Genomic DNA, 18,049 nt, shown 5'->3' with positions numbered 1-18,049 from the left:
GAACCAAGAGTTATTAGTTTTCTATGTTAGGGAAAAAATACAGTGAAACACTGTGATCAAAATACTACCTCTAGCGTAACTGAATCAAGGTTTTGCTGCAGCTCTCAGTTGACAGAAGTCTACCATTCTTTTACCATGTATGCTATTAATTCACTTCCTAGAACTGTCAGGTACCCTGATAGTAAGGGAAATATACTAAAAATATCAATATATTTCACTTCTTCCTTTAGGTAGTGTATCTTTACTGATGCTATTTTAAATTAAGCAGTGAAATAGTATTGAAAGTTCTGACTGGCTCTGATAACAAAATAGATTAAAAAATTAGCAAGTTGGAAAAAAAAAGAGGCAGGAATAGAATCAGCTGACAACTTAATTGTTCAGCTTGTATGCAAATATTCTGACAATAATTTGCCAATGCTCTTGAATTTAAGTTTAGGAACACATAATTATAGCATTAATTGTTTCTTGTGCTTTAATTCTAGGTTTCTGTCACAAAACAGGAGTGTTAACTGTAATTCATGAGGAAATATAAAAACTATATTCATTTTGTCTTCAATTAGCTTTAAGCATATTCTATTGCAGTGCAGTGCAGTATTACAATTATTTATGTTAATTTACAGAGTAAGATACAGTAGACTGGCATAATAAATTGTCTTTATGCTGCATAGCAATGTCTTTTTATTCACCTTCTGTATTCACAAACAAGAGCATCTAACTGAATGTGCTAGTTGTCAGTTTGCAGGATAAAAAAGAAGACTTAGTGGCATGTAAGAAAGATGTAGCCCTATAAAATCCACCATTCATATAACTATTTGTTTTTAAAACTCTCTTATAATAAAATTGAATATCTGAGCCTGAGTCTGAAGTGCAAAGAGATGAGATGATGCTGAAAGGCTGGATTGGAATTTGGCCTGAATCTCCTTATTCCAACTTTGATTGCTAAATTAATCACTCAGATTTATGTGAAGGTGAAAGCTACACAACATCTTCATCAAGGAAAAATAGGGTTACAGTTCAATAAAATGTGTGGTAATACTTTATTGACTAATGAATATACAGCTCCTCCTGGCTGCTGTATTTTACTGTTGAGGACTGTAGCAGCATTGCAATTACACTGCTAGTATTTGCTAAAGATACGTCTGACTCCTCTCCTGATCTTAAAACATACTTTACAAAAAGACAGGGATTTAGAGAAGGCCAAGGAAAGGCAGGCTATGCACCATCCCAGAGTCTTGTGGGGAAACAAGCCATGGACAGATAATAACAGTGCAAACAGGTTGATGCTGCTATTTTTAAACAAGCTGTTATTATTGACTAACAGAGGTTGCTGTAGGTGGGATGTTGTTAATGACAAAAGCTCTGGAACAGTAAAATTGCTACTAATCCATGTGCTAGAAAGCCTGATAATGAGAAACACCTAAGTGCAGAATTAAATAGTCCTCTAAAATCATTTCCTCTACATGTTACTTGATAAGGAGACATAGCTTCCTAAGTAGACCTTTTTCCTTTACAGAAATCGCTATCCACAGAGATCCATATTACTCCTTCATTCACAAATTAGAGAGGGATGAGGAAGTCCTGAGGGGGTTATTAGTGCAGCTTTCTAAAAGAAAGATACCCAATTACTTTGAAACAGGCAAAAAACATTCTGGGACAAGCTATTTTAGGGCCCACTCAGAGAAACAAATAAATTATGCCATGATCCTTAAGCAAGTATGTGAGTATGTAAAACCTTGGAGTACTCTAGCTGATGGAAGTCAAATGTTCCATGAAACTCTGTTTGGCATTGTATGAATGAACAGTCCGCACGGAATGGTCAGAACAATCCTTTGTTTTCTCATCTACTTATCTGATCCCATTGACTTTTACCTAGTGGCTGTCTTAGCCTACAGAAGCGTGGTGTGAGAAGGCCAGTCCTGAGCAAATTTCCTGGGTCGTGGGGTCACTTGGAAGCTCTGTGGGGGGAACTGGGTTTGTTGTTCATTACATCCAGTTATGAACATGCACCCGCTGACCATATCTTTCCCCAGTGGGTAAGTGTCTCCCTAAAATCAGAGGCAAAGGAATCATTATGTGCTTTCTTTTTAATACCTCTGCAAATTAAGATTATAGGTATCTGATTTTGGACCATGCAGTGCTACAGTTCTTGCTTTCCATATGTATTAGATATAACTAATAATTTCCAGCCCAACTAGTATGTAGTTACTCCAGAAATATGTTGTGGGTTTTTTGTTTGTTTGTTTTTAATTAGATTTCCTTAAAAAGAACTTACAACACTTTGACATGAGTTTTGGATGTAAATCATTTTTTAAAACAATTGCTGAAAAATTGTGACATTAACGAAGGTTTTTGTTTAAACTGTAAACCTCTCAAAAAATAGAATTTTCCATGATTTGAAAAGAGGCGTATAAATCAGCCCACTCAACCCCGAGTTTCTGAAAAGATTTGTGAACTTTAACAGGCTTTCAACAGGCTTGTTCTGCATTTTGAGTTTGTAATGAAATGCAATCCAAGTGAGATTTATATGACTTCACATTTTGTTGCAAACATTTACAGCTCAAAGCTATTACCTGATTGTCTTCCGTATCAGGCCATTTATGTAGCTAAGGAAACACTGGCATCTGTTTAATATTTTATTCTTTAAAAAATATCTTTATTGTTCAGATATAATCTCACTAACATTTTCATGAATAAACTCTTTAATTTATTCTTTCTGTAGAGCTGAGAATATGTACCTTCATATAAATAAAATTAACTCTCAGTTGACCCATAATCTTCATTGCAAGAAAATAACGTAATGGGAACTTTTTCTTCAGATTGGGATTTTTTTCTCCTTAAGTTTTCTAATGTTTCTGAGAATTTTCTTTGATTGCAAACAGGAAATATCTAATACCTTGTGACGCTTTGTATTGAACTTCAAAAAATACATTAAGCGCATGTATAATCGCTCTAAGTGTTAAGTCCTAACAATTTGTTATCACTGATACATTAATTCTTAAGAAGTTTGAAATATTTACAGGTCTGTTGCCTTATTATTAAAAATGCATAATTCCTATGTACCCTATCAGTCTATATACTGTAGATCACTTAAGAAGGAAAGAAATGTAGTTATATTATCTCCATTTTGTACACAAGTTAATACCACAGTAAATGAAGTCATAGAGCAGGTACAGCTTTTATGCAAAGAAAATTGGAAAAAAAAAATGTCACCTACATTATTTTCCAATTCGGTTTGTCTCCAATTAAGACAAGGCTAAGTTTCTTTTGTATTTTTTTGACATGAGAATGCCAAAATGGTAGCAACCTCAAAGCAAAACCTTACAGTATAGTACAGTTCTTCATGAAGCAGTTGCGCACAGAATATGTATGATTCATAAGTGTATAGAGACAAACAGATGGAAAGGTATGGCTATGGCTATCTATCTGCAAATAGATGGCTCGGTCAAACTGGCAAGAGGTCCATGGCACCTGCCCATCAACAAATGTGAAGTGTTTCTAAACCCAGAAAACTGCTGGGTTCCCCATGGTAGGAGAAAGAAAAAAAAAAAAAAAAAAAAAAAAAACTCTTTAGTTTTACCATTGGTGCACTTGGAGCTCAGGAGAATTTTTCCGTCTTCATCTTGCTTGGATACGGGCTTCGTAGTGCTGTCTTGTTCCTGAGAGGCAGTGTCTGACATATGAGCACTTTCCAGAACTGAAACAGCCAAGGACTAGTTGAGAATACGTATAGTTTGCAGTCAGTACCTGCTTATGTCTAGGCTCAAGAAGAGCAGGAGGACCTGGAAAAAGTGTAGTAAGAGCCTCCTCTTGTCATAGTCTCATCATCACTTGGCCTCCACACCTTGTGCTGTGTCAAGAATCTAGTTCAGAAGTTCTGTCTGTCCTCAGCAAAAATAATGTGTTAGGAGCCGAGATAGAAAACTTGTGTGAGGGATTCTCTACTCTGCAAGCTCTGTGAAAGAATTCACCCTACCATCTCTGTGGCTCCCCAGCGTGCTGTTGATGCCATGAATGGCCTGATTTCAGGCACAGTGGGAGATCTTGAATTTGCAGCTCAGCATTAAGGATGGATTTTTCTTTCTGACTGAATCAACACGTATAATGTGATGTTCTTTATTTACATCAGAATTGGAGGCAGGGAGGGAAGGTTTCATGAGGATGAGATGAATTGGATAATTGCTGCCAAAACAGTAAAGCTATCAGCTAGCACATGTCTAGGATGATAAAGAAAAAAGTGTGCCTGACTCTTTGTAAAGCTAGGGGAACCTTCTCAAGAAATCACTGCTATATTATTTCACCAAAAATTCAGTCTTCTGGGCATTGCTTCAGACAGAGCTTCTAACAGAGAAACCTTCAGTCATGATAAGAAGCTAGTTTCAAGTGTGACTTCAAGTAACTACATCGAATCAATCAGAAACAATATGCTCTCATCTAGTGAAAAAATACGTGGGGCATCATGTGACAGAAATGGGATTGCATTACAGCAATTTGATACAAAATGGAGAAGTGAGCAGCTAAAGTTGACACGAGAGAAATGCAAACTGCATCCACAGCTGAAAGGAAAAACATTGTAAAGGAACTCTGAATCTAAAACGAAATGTAATGAAATTTAAGGAAAGGAAAGCACGGAAAATTTTATGAAAAATCACAAAAAGATTTTGAAGAAAAGATCACAGAAATAATTAAGAAGTTAAGTAAACTGCTAGCCCTGGTAACATGGTTGTGACTACTAACAGTGTAAAAACACAAAAAAGTTGGAATACAATCCAAATGTCATGAACATGGACCTCTCATCAAAAGCCTTGGGGATGGGATACTCATATTCAAAGAAGTCAGGTATTTGTGGCTAAAGTGTCAATGCTTGCAGATGAAGAAAGTAAGAAAGCTTTGACTTAAACTTTAAAGATTTACAATTACTAGTTTTTGAATATGAGTGTTTGAAACACCAATACTAGCTATTTTTTCAACACAATGTGTTTCAATACATTTACTAGAATAAACAATGAATGGAAATGTGCTCAGATGCATAGGCAGTAGGGAACTCTCCCTTCCTGCCTTCTTGTCTGCATATGATTTTACACATCTTTAAGCTAAATCTGAGATTCAAATGGAAACTTCATTACTCAAGGACATCAAGTGAATTTGTGACACTCCCTGGAGGACTTTGTGCCCATAAACTATCTGTGTAGTCTTTCTTTTTTGATAGATGTAACAAATATAATTTTAATTTAATATTTACTTCAAGTATAATTAAATGTATCTTACTAATATGTTACAAATATCCTATTTTCTTTCTTCTCTTTCTATAGTTTATATAGATCAGAACTTCCTTTAGCTGTGTCTGGCCTCAGATAAAATCAAGTAGTAGTAGTATTTGCAAGAGTTACCTCTGTTCTACAAAAAATAAAGGAGCGTGATGCAGTACTGTGTTCTTCCAACTCTTTCTCTCCTCTGCTGGAAAAGAGGTAGAAAAGAAGAGTAAATATAAGTAGGAAAACATCCATTCTTTTACTTGAGAAAAAGGCCAGATAAAAGATTCAGATCTTCTTTAAAGCAATGGTATCTTACTTAGTAGATGGACTTTTTTTTTCTGTGCATGCGCTAGGTAAAATATTCTTGCCACAGTGAACAGGACCCACTCTTTCACTGTTCACACATACCACTTTACAGTCGAAATTTGTGCATAGCTCTTGTTACAGTAGTCATAATCTACAGGTATGTGGTGAATGGAGCCAAATCCAGTTGGAGACCGGTTACTAGTGGAGTCCCCCAGGGCTCAGTGCTGGGGCCGGTCCTCTTTAATATCTTTATCGATGACCTGGATGAGGGGATCGAGTGCACCCTCAGTAAGTTTGCAGACGACACCAAGTTAGGTGTGTGTGTCGATCTGGTCGAGGGAAGGAAGGCTCTGCAGGAGGATCTGGATAGGCTGGACCGATGGGCTGAGGTCAACTGCATGAAGTTCAACAAGGCCAAGTGCCAGGTCCTGCACCTGGGGCGTAACAACCCCAAGCAGCGCTACAGGCTGGGAGATGAGTGGTTGGAAAGCTGCCTGGCCGAGAAGGACCTGGGAGTACTGGTTGGTAGGCAGCTGAATATGAGCCAGCAGTGTGCTCAGGGGTCCAAGAAGGCCAACAGCATCCTGGCTTGCATAAGAAGCAGTGTGGCCAGCAGGTCTAAGGAGGTGATTGTCCCCCTGTACTCGGCTCTGGTGAGGCCGCACCTCGAGTACTGTGTTCAGTTTTGGGCCCCTCGCTACAAGAAGGACATGGAGGTGCTCGAGAGAGTCCAGAGAAGGGCAACGAAGCTGGTGAGGGGTCTGGAGAACAAGTCTTACGAGGAGCGGCTGAGGGAGCTGGGGTTGTTTAGCCTGGAGAAGAGGAGGCTCAGGGGAGACCTCATCGCTCTCTATAGGTACCTTAAAGGAGGCTGTAGGGAGGCGGGGGTTGGTCTATTCTCCCACATGCCTGGTGACAGGACGAGGGGGAATGGGCTAAAGTTGTGCCAGGGGAGGTTTAGGTTGGATGTTAGGAAGAACTTCTTTACTGAAAGGGTTGTTAGGCATTGGAATGGGCTGCCCAGGGAGGTGGTTGAGTCGCCATCCCTGGAGGTCTTTAAAAGACGTTTAGATGTAGCCCTTAGTGATATGGTTTAGTGTAGGACTTGTTAGTGTTAGGTCAGAGGTTGGACTAGATGATCTTGGAGGTCTCTTCCAACCTAGACGATTCTGTGATTCTGTGATTCTGTGAGGTATGTTTTCTGATAAGTGAAATAATCCTGAAGTAAGTCCAAACAATTCTGAGTTTAGAATTCTTATTTCAAATCCAGCTCTAAACATTCTTTGCTCCGATATAAAATAATGAAAGTGTCTGCACAAGTCTCTAAAAGTGCAGCATAGTTAATTACGTGGTCAATTCAGCTAGATTAAACTTTAGGCAGTTCCAGAGAAACTAACTATTGCTTTTCATCCCTTCACATCTCAGTCCTCTAAATCAAACAGATGTATTCCTGCATCCCTGGAGAGGCCCCAAATGTGGGCCAGTTTGGATTATAAGGAGCGACTTCTAGAGAGACTTCAGAGAGAAAGCTTTGGACAACTCTTCCTGTTCTGTATAATGTGGAAATAACATAGTTGTTTATGCTAACTGCAGCTCTGACAGCTGGTAGGCTTTTTTCAGACTTCTTAGTTGTTTTTATGTATTGTATCTCATGTCAGATAAATGTGCAGTGGCTCAAAATGGAATCAAGGTGCTTGTGCAGAGATGAGAAAGCTCTTAGCAAGCTGTTGAGGTCCTATGAACAAGAGTCTGATTGTAACATGATGATATGACGTGATTGTAATGCTACTGATAGCAGCGAGAAAGTGTCATCTGGAAGAAGTAGCTCAAATATCCTATCTCTAGGACAGAGAGCAAAACACAGGCTTATGGTGCCCTGTGGAATAATACTGAGTCCCTGTGAACTTGCATGATATCCTTGAGAACCAGCGGGTACTTGCTGCTTTTGAACTCAGTTGTTTTTATGAATTCCCTGTGTTTTTTGTGGTTAATACTATACAGAGAAGAGGCATTTCTCTGAAGATTCCCAGGCTAGATAACTGCTGACCTAATGAAGTCAACCTCATAATAATAAAGTTAATGCTTGCCTGAGACTTGGCTTGCAAGACAGATTAGCTATCTTGAGCCAGAGTTACATGCTAATGCAGCTGTGAGATAGCTTTATTCCATACATCTGTATCTGTGGGGTGTTAAAACCCATAGAAAGATTTCCGTTTACTTCAGTGAAAGTGGGATAGAGCCCTGGGCTTTGAAACTGCCTCAGAATGTAGTGTGCCTTTGTGTCAAACATGGCTATACCCTAAGAGCAAAATATTAACCTATAGTAACAGTACTTTGCACTTACCTAACAGCTCTCAAATAATCATGTGTGCACTTAATCAACTTTTACAACAACATTTCTTTGAGGGTTAGCTAAGGATCAGAACTGAGTGATGAGATGGGAAAAAAAAATCTCCAATTATTCATTTTTACAGAGACTATTTTTTTATTTGAGTGTATTTGTGTCCTTTTTCAGATATGCTTTCTGATAACACTTTTTAAAACCATGTTTTAATCATAAACACTCAAATGTTCATCACATAAAAATAGGTGTTGGTACTTTTACTAGCATACGTTTGTATGTCCATTCATTGCTTCTCACTTTTACTCCTTCCTCACTGTTTCCTATTATGGCAATGCTGATTCTTAAACCTGCTTCTCCACTGTGAACTTCAAAATATTAGGCTAGGCAAAATCACTTGTGAGTTGCATTGAACTGGTAGCCAAAGGTGTCCAATTAGAGAGCAAAAATGCACCAGACCTCCTAACTAACCACATTGCATTGCTCGGAGTTTCACTAGCAGGTTCTTGGGAAGCTGATCATAAGTAGAAGACAAGCCAAAGACATTTGTGAATGTTTTTGAATAATCAATATATTTCATTTTCCTTCCTTTCTTAGAAATGGGTATTTAATCAGTGGTAGATATGTGCAGAATCTAGGAGTCCTGATATTTGTTATCCTGTCCTGACTTTAAAATCGCACTCTCTCCCTTACCTGTATTGTAAAATAACACAACGTGTAGACTTTCTAGAAGAGAAAGTCCCTTAGTTACTTAGGATTGTTAGATTTTAGGTAATGTTTTAAATATTTTGCTAGCGAGTGGAATTTAGAGTGAAAAGAGTACAGAAATATCAGACTAGATTGGCTGTGTTGAATCTAAACCAGTAATGGTATCTGAAGAAAATTTTAAAAGAGAATTTTTATTCCCCACTTCCTTTTTCCATGACCCAGAATTGATTAGGTTCCTTTATGTTATTCTTATTAGTATATTCTAATGGGGTGATGACTAGCTATTCCTATTAAGCTTGTCAAGAAAAAACATTCCCTGTGTTTCTTTCAATTTGAAATGTTTTCTTCCTGGGAGTTATTAGTTAATGCATCTTGAACCACGTTAGCTTATTCAGGTTTGTGGTTGATCTGATAGCCATGCTTCACTAATCACAAGTGCCATCTGGCTGTAGTTCCACTTGGATCATGTTTTGCCACTAGCTGCTGAAAAGATTTATGATCATGTATCTTAGTGAATCAGACAGCATCTAAATATGGATACAACTCCAAACTGGAATTTAGCATTATTTATATGGCACTAAAGGTCTTTTTTTTTTCAGAAGCTAATTCTTTAGTGTTTTTGTTTTGTTGTGTTTTTACACAACACATTCACTTTTAGGCTTACATTCTTAATTGCTTTATTACCAGTTTGTTTTACCAAGTCGTCAAAAATGACCCCATACTCAGATTTCTCTTTAAGACTAAGTGTTCCTGATTGTTCTGTTGTTTCATTTAAAAGAAAAATCATTGGTGACATGTAAATGAGTAAAGTTTTATAAAAATAACTTGGAATAAATTTTTAATAAGACGTATTATTATTCCTTGACTCATAGCAAGTCATTCATAACACCATTAAATCCTGATAATTATAGCTGTAGCTGCAGGGTTGCTACCCTTACAGTCCTTATGCAGACTTCATTTAGAGGTCCAGTGGGGACATGCACATAACTCCTGCAAAATGCTACTATTAACAGTTTCCTTTGGAACAGTATTGTGCTAGATTAAACATTCACTCATGAAACAAAATGTTTATAGGTCATCTAATAGCTAAACATTCTGTGATTTAGAGTAAATTCCTTAGCTTTGGCTTCCAGATTTTAGGACTAGCACTATTTTCTGTTTTCCTTCTATTTACAACATGAAATTTGGAGATTCTGTAATGCAGAAAAAAACTCAGCAATTGTCACTGAATAATGCAGCAATCACCATTTTCCCCAAAGTAGATTGGACTGTTTTGATTCATAAAGCTTCTTAATAACTTGCACAGTACCTCCCCCACCCTGTTGCTCGGTTTCAGAACCACCTTCTTGAATAGAACGAATTCTGGTACTTTCATCTTCATGTCTTATGAAACACATGCTAATAGATTTCCATGAAATTTCTGATATAGAGGTAAACAAATCCAACTCCCGTTCTTCTAGAAAATAATCTAATAATCAATTTTGAAACTGCATAGGCTCTTCCAGGTTTCTTCTAATATAAATCCCTTCCAGGGACACCTAATAGAGAGGAATTTTTAGGAATATCAAAGCTCTTTTCTGTCCTAAAACAAACATCTTTCAAGATTACTTTAAACTCCAGCATGCACTGGAATACAAACTATCTCTTTTTGCTAATACTCATTTCCTTTCTCCGGTGTAGTTTACTTTTCCCTAGACTCTTATTTCTCGCTAATTAGACTCTAAATTCTCACTCACACAGTGCTAGTTCTGAGGACCTAGAGTACATAGCTGTGGTGTTCTTTCATTCACCTGCTTCATGCCCATGCTAGCAGTCCCTGCCAGGGGCTGTATATCTTTCCAGATGGCCAGTTATCTTCCAGCCCATCCTTTGTACCATCACCCAGATTGCGTACTGTCCCCTCTAATTGCTGCAGTTCAGTTTGGTGATTGATCAGGCATGACATCAGTAGAATTTAAGCCTGCCCTCCTCTGCTCTAGAATGACAGACTACACTGCCCCATTACTTGACAATTTGGCCCTTTTCAGGTGATTGGTTTTAGTGCTGTGAAACGTGAGAAACTGATGTCAACACACTACTATCATGGTAACTGCTTTCACCTACTACTGATTTGTTTTACACCATCTTTTTTTTTCTTTACAGTCTTCCCACTACTGTTTTACTTACTTCAGTGGGCTTTGTCCTTATTTTCTAGTTTAGTTCTCCCTCAGAGCAGAAATTCTACGTTATACCTTAAAAAGACCTGTGACAGAAAAAAAGAAATGTTTGGCAGTGCTTTAATTGAAGGCTGAGCCAGACTTTTACATTCTGACAGGTGTTAATACTGTTCTCCAGTTTTACAAATACTCTTCCACAGTTGGAGGATCCCAGATGGACTATATGACTTTAACAAATTAACAGCATTGTAATTAAAGATATTCTAGCATACCATAAGAGAATGCAGATATGTTTGTTAAACAGAAAAGGTGTTTTGAAATGCTATGATTATTTGATATACAACACAGCTTCTAATTTCTCTTCTTTTGGTACCAATTGTCAGTAGTCACAAGAAAAGTTTAGACTGATGTTAAGTCACTGAGTTAGGCAATGGGAAGTTATCTTTTAGGGTGTATTTCTCATGGCCATTGAAGAACTTCAGTTAAAAAAAAAAAAAAGTGAATATTGTTACAGAGGGATGTTAACCAGGGAAATAAGTCCTTCTTTTTATCTCTCTTGCTGATCACCCTCACTTTTTCAAGGAGGCGAAACACTGTTAGGATTTCAGGCATTAGCATGGCAAGTCCTGATAAGATGGCATTTGAATAAACCTAGTTCTTCGGTTTGGAAAGACTCTTCCTTTTTCTGCCTAATAAGACTCCTGAAATCATTGCCCAAGTCCTTCCCACTCACCTTTTAAAAAAAAAAAAAAAACTGTAAATCACAATCTAAATATTATTTCATGGAGATCAGTGAAAATATTTGTTGTGGAATTTTTAGAAAGTATGAGTGCAGAAGAAGAGGATATGATGACTAGAGAAAGTAAGGCTCATTACATGTATTCCTTAAAGCTTCCTTAAGGCCTCAAGGTCGGTGTCTAGGGAGCTAGAATGTTTGCGTGGCTTAGTAAATCAGCATAATGATTCTTTTTAGTGTTTTGGTGTGACCCTTAGAATTTTGGTGTATTAACAGGAAATAAATCCTGTCTGTTCTCTGTCTACATCCCTTAAGAAAAGCTTCCTGCTTCTAAGTCTTCTACATGTGCATGTTTTATTGGATTTTTTTTTTTTTAACTTTTGCAAATTTTCTGAACTTGTGAAGAGATGCCTCTGTAGATGCATGATACTGGAAACAGTGGCAGCTGAAGGCTTCCCAGTAAAGTTTCTTGCTGTTATCAATTGCCCTCAAAAGCATCTCATTCCATTATTTAAATATACATGATGGCTCACTGTATATTTATAGTCACTGCCAAATCCATTGTTTTTAATTTTGAAACCACTAATAATGGGCTCCTGAAATCTTCTTGGGAGCAGGAAGACAGTTTAATAATGAATACAAAGTCTACTATACTTGCTTTAATTTCTCGTGCTTATTATTTATTAAACACCACCACAGTGGCCAGCCTGTATGAACCACAAACATTGTCACTTCAACTCTTAGGCACTTAAGCAAGTATCAGCAACACAAGTGTCTCGATGAAAATCTTGGGATCTTGCCCTAAAAGGTAAAGAGCCCAACACCAGAAAACTGTAGCAAGCCATAACTGCCACATTGTCTGTAACCTGTGGCCAACTCTTTCCTTTTCTGACCTGGTATTTTCTCTGCTCTGAATTCTTATTAGTGATGGCTTATTTTGAAGATGGTACACCCAGAAATTTTGATGCACATGTTGTAAAACTGCACAGTGACCTCACATTTGTTGGCTGTTGTACAACAGTTTTTCTAATGATGGGGAGTTTGAAAACCTGTAGGTAATTCAGTTGTACAGTGTTTCTACGTGACTTTGATTTTATATTTTCTTTCTCATTGATTTTTCTTTCTTTTCTGTCTCAATTTGTTGCTGAAAATTATGTTTTAAGTCTGAATTTGAGACATATTAGTAAACAGTATTTTTTAGTGCTGCTTTTGACATGCAGAATCTGGTGAGGTTAAAAAAAATAGTAATTTATAGATTCAGTAAACAGTGCTCACTCGTGACCTTTCTGCACAAAGGCTGTCTGCTACAGAAGACCTATAAAAGACTTCTAGATGCCTAATACTCTGTGTGACGGTACCACAGCAGGTCAAGGAACTCCTTTCAGTCAGTATTGAGATTCACTTTGTAGTGGCATTTCAAAAAGGCTAGGAGAGTTGCCCTATACTACACACACTTTATAATCACTAATTCCAGGTCATTCTAAGGAAAGTAATTCCATAATGTAAATTTAAAAATAATAATAATAAGGTTGAGTTTTTAAACCAAGGCACACTGAAAAAATGTAAACTTTACATTTTATTCAAGAAAGATAAGTATTAAGACTGAATAGTGAAACAAAATTTCTGTAATATGTTACATTTTTTTAATGAAGAAAAAACATTTATTTAAGAACAGAAATAATAAAAAGGCTTTATTTTAAAATCCTAAAAGTAGTTTAACCTTTATTGTTTTTTTAATGTAAGTTGTAGAAGAAAATACATGTAATACTGAAAAAATAATCCAAACCATTAGATTTTTAAAATAATTAGATATTGTCATGAAAATACCGGTTTTGTATTTGTATGAACATGTAATGTATTTACACCAATTAACTGCAGGGAAAATCCTTCTGAAGAGACTTTGAAATGTTGAAATTATAATTGTGAAGCAGTCTTACTGAGAACTGTAATGGTGCCTGTACTGTACAGTGCTAGTTCATTGTGTGATGTCTGTGAATCATGAAATAAATCTTATTCATAAGCATATGCATACAGCACTGGAAGGCTGAGCACTTTGTCTCTGAGACACTTAAATACATGCTTACCTTAAATGCAAAACAGGTGTGTAAGTGCTTTACTGGATCAGCGCCAGCACCTTACAAGCCTGACCTCGGAGAGCTGGGATCCCCTGCCCTGCCTCCTGATGTGACGATGACCTTGCTTACATCAGAGTCGCGTGGTTGCATGAAGGAGCGGTTCTTCAGAAACAGACAGCATTCAGGTACCATTTGAAGCATCTATACTTAAATATAATAAATGCCAAAATAGTTAATACTTTTTTTCTTTTCATGTCTTCCTGGAGGGGGAGGTGAGGTGTTTGAATATTAAAACAGTCTGTATGTATTGTGCAGCATTTTACTTTAGGTTATAGGATCCCACATTTTCCATTGGCCTTGCTTTTAAATATCTTGCTTGTTCAGGTTAGATCATAAGGAAATAAGCTATTTGATGAACACTTAAAAAAAAGTTACAGAAAACTTGAACTTTAAGCGTATTTCAGTACAAATTAGGAAGCATGTTTCAAGCATATTTTAATACAAATTAGGAAATTTAGCATAGAGTCTATACTACTTTCTTTTGTTAAAGAAATATGTCATATTCCTGGTTTTACTTTAACTAGGATGCAAGATACTAAATACATAATGGTTCTAGTCAATTTAGTTACGTGTTTCAGATAATTTAGGGTTCTATTTTTCCACTTCATATTTCCAAAGTGTTTGCAATTTGATGAGAGCACCAACCAATAGTAGATCTCTTAAACTGGCATTTGAACAGCAGTTCTCAGCATAGCTCAGAGATATAGTGTTCTGTCTGTTGCAGTGTTGTAGCCTGTTCTCGTAGCCTTTGTCATATATGTCGTCATTTCTAAAACACACAAACTAGAAAAAAGAGGGGGCAGAAATGCTCGGATAGCATTTTACCTCATTCCAGATGGTTAGAATTTAACTTACTTTTTTTCAAATTTTGCCTTTTTTTTTAAATTTTGGACTTAAGCTTTTTGTTTGTTTGTTTTTTAATATATATCATTCTATTGGTGTGAGAAGCACACAAAGTCATATTAAATAGGGTTTATTACACATAAATACAGTAAATATTACTCAAGGCAACAAGAAAATGACATTGTGCATTGTGTCTAATTGTTATTTATTGCTTTTGCAGTTTTAAGAGTTGTCTTCACAAAAAGTATCTTCTTGTAATCTTTGCAAATCATATTTTCAACTCTACATTGTGAAGAATGCAGGCCTTAAGACTATACAAGTAGACTTGACAGTATGTTATGCCAGGGAGTGACAAATTAAAAAAAAAAATCCAGTTCCAACTGTAAGTTTAAAAATGTAACTAAAAGCCTTCATCAAAGTTTAAAGAGCTTCTTGCGCTTTTAGCATTTGCTTATTCTGATTTATTGACAGTGACACACCTAGCAACAGTCATTCCTGCTGAAGCAGTGAAGTAATGGACTTCTGGAGAAAAGGGGAAAAACAAGTAGGTGCTGTACACAGGAGGGAGGCCGCTGATTACAGACCACTAATTTGTTATGCACTCTGGCAAATCAGCAGTGATTCATATGACAAATAAGGAGAAAAAATTAACAGCTGTCATGTTGTGATGTGTTAATTTCCTGACAGTCTCTGCACTGAAGCCAATTACTGATTTAAGGGCAGGGAGAGAGAGCCCTGTTCAAGCTTCTAATTAGGCTTCTTCAAGACTAAAAGGATAAAAGCAAAAATAAGAGCAAGAGAATGAAGCAGGTAGCCACAGCTTCTCAAAGCATACATGCTCTTAAATCCTCAGTTAAATTGCTTTAAGCTTAAGTGTGTTTAAGATAAGAATTTAGTAACATTTATTCACTTTTATCCATGACCCTGTGTTTTAGTCTTTTGTGTAGTAATTGGGTTGTACAGCAAGTCCAAGGGTCTACGTTGCCTTCCTCCTGCAGTCATCCAGGTTCCTGGATGTAATCTGCTGGTAATAGCTTTGCTTAGCAATGTCAACACCTATTCATCAGAGCGCTTTAGACACAACCTGTAAAGGGCCATCAACAAGTTTGCTAGCTCTTGTACCCCTAAGGAGGGTTCTTGCAACCTGGGGGAGGCATAATTGCTCTTTAAGGGTGTGGCTCTGTCTCCTACCTTGTGTAAACAGTCCTTATAACAGGACCAAGTGAGGCTGTATGAACAGGAACCTCTTGCCTGCATACTTAGGAAGCTGAGCTAAATCTGTAAGATATTGAGTGCCTTCACTTTGAAGCTAATTGGAAATGAGAGCAATCAGTATCTAGCATGGTGGAGGCCAGTGCGAGGGAGGAAATACCGAGGTAGCAGGTGATTCATGCTATGGCTACCATATGTTTTTGAAGGGAGCTCAACTCAGCCATATAACATAAAGTACATCCCCCAACTGTCCCTAAAACAGACAAATTACCTGGATGTGGGATTGAGCATTCCATTAAAGTAGCTGATTTTGTGAGAAATATTTTATTTTCTTAATGTAACATATAAAAGAAAAAATTAAAACCAGGTTTCCTGTCGAACCACGATTTAAAACTGCACTTTCAACTGACTAAAGAGCTTTTGCCTCTTTTTTGGCATTTACTCAGAAGTGACGTGTGATATAAAAATCAGGAATTAGTCACTAAAAAGGAAGCATGGATTTGCTCCAAAAGGAAGGAACGATTTCATCCACACAATATTTTTCATTTTTTGTTTCATTTTTCAGATGGTCATGGAGTGGCATCCTTATGGGTTGCTGATAAACTTTTTCAGAACTCACTTGTACTTTCTAAAATACAATAATAGTAAAAATTTTGAAAAATTCATTTCCATTTTAAAATGGGCAGCCTTCTCTTATTTTTTCATTATAGCTCCATTGAGATTCAAAATAGAGCTCCCACTTGCTTCAGGAATGCATAGAAAATAGTCAGGGATCTGGAGCAATGGCAGAAACATAACTCCCCAGGAAATTAAGCAGCAAGTATGCTATGAATTCCTTAAATCACTGAATTTACACTGGGGAAAAATATATATATTTACTGAAGTACTGCTAATTCTGCCAAGCAGAATCTTGTCTGATTTTGGTAGGAGCTGGATGGGTCCTTAATAAGGGTGCAACCTAGAACAGCTGCTTCCTCTGGCCTTAGCCAGAGAAGGCCTTAGCTCAGCCACCAGAGACCTTTAGTTTAATTATTTGCTTAACTTTAAGTAAAGCACTTGGTCAGGTATATTTGGTTCTGTCCTTAGAATTAAACGATTGCATCTGTTTTTGTATAATCTGTGCTGAAAGCTACTTATGTCACTTTACGGCAAACCAGTTGTGTACTTGGAGTTTGGATGTTTCTACATTGGTGTGTCTGGCATTGCTGTCATGGCTTTTTCTTTCTACTCCACTTTGCTATCAGCTGGATCTGATCATACTTTCTTTGGAGAGCTTTGTTTATATTGCAGGCTGCAGAGTAATGTCGAGGAATTGTGTGCTAATTATAATTTGACTACCAGCAAACTAAAATCTCTGATATTTGCACTATGCTTCAATCACTGCCGTAGACATAAAGTAACAAATTCCCAATGACTGGGTGGGGATCAATTGGAGAACCAACTGATGGTGGGAAAAATTAACTTAAAATATGGGTATGATGTGTGTCCTAAACATAACGTTACCAAATATAAATAAATACATACAAATTTGATGTAGTAATTAAGTTGCAGTGAAACAATATCCAAAAAACTGTCTTTACTGGGGGAATTGACTCACAGTAATTTTAAACCTACTGGCTACAGTTCTTTCCCACCTTTCATAGGCAAGTCTAGTTTTTACTATATTTTTGGTCTCTGAAGAACTATATGAAGCAGATTTTGTGCTTTTTTTGTCTCTCTCATGAATTTAGAAATCTAAATTCATGTAATTAGTTTTTAACTTGCCAAAACTTTATGCCATAACAGGATAGATGCTTATTTCTTAATAATTAGTATTAATTTTAGTATGTTTCATTATAAGTGACAATAGGTATACTATCATAAGAAACAGTAAGACCTTCCTGACATTGATTTCACTTGCAACTTCATCCTTATACCTGAAGATAAAAGTAATTTAGTCCCTAGTCTTGCTTAGTCCTGGTCTACTATCAGTTCAATTGAAATACGTCTACATTGAGCGTATCATCTTTTTTGGAAGGATAACGAAGTGAATTAAGCACATGCAATACTTATCACTGTCCAAGTTAACTTATACTGTATTGATTTATAGTGCCCTTCATACACATAAAGGTGTTCTGCACTATTTATGCAAATAGACTGCTTCAAACACCTTTGAAATGCAGACATTTCTGTCATTAATTTGCTTCCATACTTAAATGTACCCATAGTCTACTGCTAGCTCAAAGCAGATTCTTTTAAAACCCTTTCCAAGATTCTTTGTTACTGTCTGTGCTAGTTATAAGAGGCCAAATCCTAAAGTTCTAACTAATGTATTGCTGTGCTTTGGGATCGCTGCAGACTTATGCATAAACATGTTGAGT

The 18,049-nt window shown here is 36.9% G+C and overlaps 1 protein-coding gene across 1 annotated transcript in view; it reads left to right on the top strand.

Moving 5' to 3' along the window:
* Positions 1 to 18,049, top strand: part of LOC308176504 (uncharacterized protein) — a 424,460-nt gene that overhangs the window by 332,561 nt on the left and 73,850 nt on the right. Inside the window, exon 33 of the mRNA XM_080552300.1 lies at positions 13,600 to 13,759. The gene's annotated coding sequence lies outside the window, so the exon portion shown is untranslated. The remainder of the gene's footprint in view (positions 1 to 13,599; positions 13,760 to 18,049) is intronic.

This window comes from Anser brachyrhynchus (genome assembly GCF_964034855.1).
Source record: "Anser brachyrhynchus genome assembly, chromosome: 12".
Taxonomy (NCBI): domain Eukaryota; kingdom Metazoa; phylum Chordata; class Aves; order Anseriformes; family Anatidae; genus Anser; species Anser brachyrhynchus.
Note: the sequence above shows the minus strand (reverse complement) of the source record. Positions and strands in the feature narration are given on the sequence as shown.